A 6,446-nucleotide genomic window follows, 5' to 3' on the forward strand; every position below is an offset into this window, starting at 1 on the left:
ATGGTGCTGATTGTTGGGGCAAGGTCAGATGAGTCTGGGCATTTAAAACCTTTGAGATTGACATCACCTGGTCTTCCCAGACGATGATTGAGAACAATCCATGACACTGGCAGGTCTCAGCTTGGCAAAGGCGGCAGTGCATGCTATAAATTCTGCAGGGTGCCCAAACTTTTGCAGACGCCATTTTTTTGTTTTCTGTTATTTTGAAAGTGTAAATGATGGAAATAAAATCTAACTTTTGTTGACATATTATAAGAATGTCTAATCTGTAATTTGATGCCTTTTGGAGATTTTTCCATCTTTCCTTGGCTTCTTTATGCACAATAATACAAATTTTTAGCTGGGGTGCCCAAACTTTCGATCCCCACTGTACATACATATATATATATATATACACACACATATATATATATACACACACATATATATATATACATACATATATATACCTATCTATTATCTATCTATCTATCTCAATGAGGCTAGAGGTGGGATGATGGCTGATATGAAAAATAGTAGGAGAAAATAATTGATTATTTTTTTGTATCATAAAAGCAGCTTTTAAAACAGACCCCATAGAGTAACAAAAATATATTTATTAAAATTAGGACATTTAAAGTTTGGTGTTCAAGCTCACAAATTTAATGTATTGAGTTTGAAGGAAAAACATTTCCTGGCTACTAAATATTCCACGCTCAGCTGTTAGTGGGATTATAACAAAGTGGAAGCAACTGGGAACAACGGCAACTCAGCCACCAAGTGGTAGGCCACGTCACATGACAGGGCGGGGTCAGCGCATGCTGAAGCACACAGTGCGCAGAAGTCGCCAACTGTCTGCAGAATCAATAACTAAAGACCTCCAAACTTGGTGTGGCCTTCAGATGAGCCCAACAACAGTGCATAGAGAGCTTCATGGAATGGGTTTCCATGGCCGAGCAGCTGCATCCAAGCCTTCCATCACCAAGTGCAATGCAAAGCGTCGGATGCCGTGGTGTAAAGCACGCCACCACTGGACTCTAGAGCAGTGGAGAAGTGTTCTCTGGAGTGACCAATCACGCTTCTCTGTCTGGCAATCCGATGGATGTGTCTGGGTTTGGCGGTTGCCAGGAGAACGGTTCTTTCCTGACCGCATTGTGCCAAGTATAAAGTTTGGTGGAGGGTGGATTATGGTGTGGGGTTGTGTTTCAGGGGCTGGGCTTGGCCCCCTAGTTCCAGTGAAGGGAATACTTAAGGTGACATTTTGGACAATTTCATGCTCCCAACTTTGTGGGCCCTTCCTGTTGCAACATGACTGCCCACCAGGGCACAAAGCAAGGTCCATAAAGACATGGAGGAGCCAGTTTGGGGTGGAGGAACTTGACTGGCCTGCACAGAGTCCTGACCTCAACCCCATAGAACACCTTTGGGATGAATTAGAGCGGAGACTGTGAGCCAGGCCTCCTCCCCCGACATCAGTGCCTGACCTGACAAATGTGCTTCTGGAAGAATGGTCCAACCTTCCCATAGACACCCTCCTAAACCTTGTGGACGGCCTTCCCAGAAGAGTTGAAGCTGTTATAGCTACAAAGGGCGGGGCCAACTCAATATTGAACCCTACGGACTAAGACTGGGGGGCCATTAAAGGTCATGTGTGTGGAAAGGGCGGGGCCAACCCAATATTGAACCCTACAGACTAAGACTGGGGGGCCATTAATGGTCATGTGTGTGGAAAGGGTGGGGCCAACTCAATATTGAACCCTACGGACTAAGACTGGGGGGCCATTAAAGTCCATGTGTGTGGAAAGGGCGGGGCCAACTCAATATTGAACGCTACGGACTAAGACTGGGGGGCCAATAAAGTCCATGTGTGTGGAAAGGCAGGCGGCCCGATACTTTTGGCAATATAGTGGGGGTGGTCACATTTCTTCCTGGTGGGAGCCCCCTCTCCCTCAAATCCAGGTTTTATGGATGGATTGGGTACACTTCTCACTGTTTTATCAATATGCTCAAAAAGAAACAAAAAAAAAATCCCTAGAGTGTTTCTCTATATATACTGTATGTGTCTTTAACCACTTGAGCTCTGGAAGGTTTCACCCCTTCCATGACACGCCATTTTTTGCCCAGAACCAGGAGGAAGATGCCGACGCACAGGTATGTGACTGCGCCTGTACACACGGCGTGCTCGCAGTAAAATCACAGCGGCAAGTGGTTGATAATAAAAGATTTTTGGCACTGACATTGATTAGTACGATTTGATTGATGGTGCTTAGCCTACGATGGATGCATTTTACGGCTTCCAGTCCACATGGACAGCTGTACAAATCTCTATGGTCATGGCTGTTTATAGCACCTTAGCCAAGAAAGTCACTGTCCCTCCCGCAGACAACTGGCTCATCACTGTCCCGGTCCCAGCATGGGTCACTTGACCTTCCCCCTTTCACTTGGCTGGACAGGTGGTTAATAATGCATTGCCTGGGGGCCCAGTATAGACTACAACAGATCTCTCACGATCGTGCATTCTGGGAGATAGATGGGGAAAAAAACCCAAAAAGATTCATTCACTTACACAGATCAGAGTTATTAGTGTAGATATAGCACCATCCTGGGCCGGAGCAGGACAACTGTTTTGGCTTCTTCTGCTTCTTGGAGGAGTGAAAATATTTGCTTCCCCCTGTTGAGAAACTCCCACAGTCAAATACAGGCCATCCGCGGGTCGAATTCAAAACAATTTTTCATCAGAAAAGCAGAAATGTTGTGCGTTTTGTAATGCGATGGCGCCACCATTGATTTTGAAATTCGACCAACCAAGCCTTCAATTTCACCTCATATTGCAGCAGAAAAAATTTTTGTGGCTGGGAATCATCTTTTCTTTCCAGCTCAGGCTCATTTATTTTTCCATTTATATTTCTCACACATAAATAAAAAATAAAAAAAAAAAACAACAGTGCCCCTTCTTACTATATTTCCACTGTGTTTACCCAATCATATATTAAAATCAATATAAATAAAAAATAAAAAAAATTCAAAAAATAATCCAACAAAAAGTGTCTTTCTACGACTTTGTCTGTCTGTCTATCTATCCATTATCTATCAATCTATTATCTATCTATCTATCTATTATCTATCTATTATCTATCTATTATCTATCTATCTATCTATCTATTATCTATCTATCTATTATCTATCATCTATCTATCTATCTATCTATTATCTATCATCTATCTATCTATCTATCTATTATCTATCATCTATCTATCTATCTATCTATCTATCTATCATCTATCTATTATCTATCTATTATCTATTATCTATCTATCTATTATCTATCTATTATCTATCTATCTATCTATCTATCATCTATCTATCTATCTATTATCTATCTATTATCTATTATCTATCTATCTATTATCTATCTATCTATTATCTATCTATCTATCTATCTATCTATCTATCTATCATCTATCTATCTATCATCTATCTATCTATCTATCTATCATCTATCTATCTATTATCTATCTATCTATCTATCATCTATCTATCTATTATCTATCTATCTATTATCTATCTATCTATCTATTTATCTATCTATCTATTATCTATTTATTTATCTATTATCTATTTATCTATCTATTATCTATCTATTATCTATCTATTATCTATTTATCTATCTATTATCTATCTATTATCTATTTATCTATCTATTTATCTATCTATTATCTATCTATCATCTATCTATCATCTATCTATCATCTATTATCTATCTATCTATCTATCTATCTATTATCTATCTATCTATTATCTATCTATCTATCTATCTATCTATTATCTATCTATCTATCATCTATCTATCTATCTATCATCTATCTATCTATTATCTATCTATCTATTATCTATTTATCTATCTATCTATTATCTATCTATCTATTATCTATCTATCTATCTATCTATCTATCTATCTATCTATCTATCATCTATCTATCTATCATCTATCTATCTATTATCTATCTATTATCTATCTATCTATCATCTATCTATCTATCTATCATCTATCTATCTATTATCTATCTATCTATTATCTATCTATCTATCATCTATCTATCTATCATCTATCTATCTATTATCTATCTATCTATCATCTATCTATCTATCTATCATCTATCTATCTATTATCTATCTATCTATCATCTATCTATCTATTATCTATTTATCTATCTATCTATTATCTATCTATCTATTATCTATCTATCTATCATCTATCTATCTATCTATCTATCTATTTATCTATCTATTATCTATCTATTATCTATTTATCTATCTATTATCTATCTATTATCTATTTATCTATCTATTATCTATCTATTATCTATCTATTTATCTATCTATTATCTATTTATCTATCTATTTATCTATCTATTATCTATCTATTATCTATTTATCTATCTATCTATTATCTATTTATCTATCTATTATCTATCTATTATCTATGTATCTATCTATTTATCTATCTATTATCTATCTATTATCTATCTATTTATCTATTTATCTATCTATTATCTATCTATTATCTATTTATCTATCTATTATCTATCTATTATCTATTTATCTATCTATTATCTATCTATTATCTATCTATTTATCTATCTATTATCTATTTATCTATCTATTTATCTATCTATTATCTATCTATTATCTATTTATCTATCTATCTATTATCTATTTATCTATCTATTATCTATCTATTATCTATGTATCTATCTATTTATCTATCTATTATCTATCTATTATCTATCTATTATCTATTTATCTATCTATCTATTATCTATTTATCTATCTATTATCTATCTATTATCTATCTATCTATCTATCTATTATCTATCTATTATCTATCTATTTATCTATCTATTATCTATCTATTATCTATGTATCTATCTATCTATCTATCTATCTATCTATTATCTATCTATTATCTATCTATCTATCTATCTATCTATCTATTATCTATCTATTATCTATCTATTATCTATCTATTATCTATCTATCTATCTCTAAATATAGATAGAGAGAGAGAGAGAGAATCTATCTATCATCTATCTATCTATTATCTATCTATCTATCTATCTATTATCTATTTATCTATCTATCTATTATCTATCTATCTATCTATCTATCTATTATCTATCTATTATCTATCTATCTATCTATTTATCTATCTATTATCTACCTATTATCTATTTATCTATCTATCTATTATCTATTTATCTATCTATTATCTATTTATCTATCTATTATCTATCTATCTATCTATCTATTAATCTATCTATTATCTATTTATCTATCTATTATCTATCTATTATCTATCTATTATCTATCTATCCATCTATCTATTATCTATCTATTATCTATCCATCTATCTATTATCCATCTATCTATCTATCTATCTATTATCTATCTATTATCTATCTATCTATTATCTATCTATTATCTATCTATCTATCTATCTATCTATCTATCTATCTATCTATTATCTATCTATCTATTATCTATCTATCTATCTATCTATCTATCTATCTATTTATCTATCTATTATCTATCTATCTATCTCTAAATATAGATAGAGAGAGAGAGAGAATCTCTAACATATTTCTCACACTATTTTCCCATCGTTGATTAGAAATTCATTTGTTTTCTATTTTGTTTTTTTAACCTCCCTAGCGGTCTGATTATGTCAGTATTTCTCAAAGCGGTACATTGTTTTCAATGTCGTTTTTTTTTATTGTAGGCCTGTCATTTTTAGGAATAAGTCACTGAAATCTGTCCGAACAAGAGTCTAGTAAACATCCCGGGTAGGATAAAATTTAAAACACCAAATCATAAATTATAATATAATAATCATTAAAAAATACTAATAATAATAAATGTAATTCAATAATATAATCAAACCAAAAACACTGAAATGTGAAATATAGCGCTAAGTTCTCACATCGCTGAGCTCAGTCGCAGAATCGTTTTCAGTGTCTGATGAGGAATTTCCCCCACCAATCATTATCACTCAATTCTGCAAGTGGTTCTGATTTACTATCGCTGTTCTCTAGCCGGTCTAAAACCGTGTCTGACCTAAAGGGACGCTTTTTGGACGCCATGGACGTTTCTCAGTTTCCAGGCAGAAAGAACAGTAAAAATGCAGGCAGGGCGCCGGACAAAGCACTCGGGACACAATGTATGTGAAATGGTTGGATACAGGAATGTTATACTATGTGATTTTAGTGTATTTAGTGAATGTCACTTTTAAAATTTTTACATTTCCCGCCAGTTCCATCCCCCGTACGTCCCGATGTCACACGGAACCCAGAAGACAGATGCTGGCATCGGCCGGATGACATTGCTGGGGACACTGCAGGGGGGACATCGCGGGAGCGCAGGACAAGGTAAGTGCTGGAGGGATCCCGGAGCAACGCTGCAGTGTATTC

Source organism: Staurois parvus, unplaced genomic scaffold (genome assembly GCF_062004578.1).
Source record: "Staurois parvus isolate SC_StPar_1 unplaced genomic scaffold, SC_StPar_1.0 ptg001335l, whole genome shotgun sequence".
Classification (NCBI taxonomy): Eukaryota; Metazoa; Chordata; class Amphibia; order Anura; family Ranidae; genus Staurois; species Staurois parvus.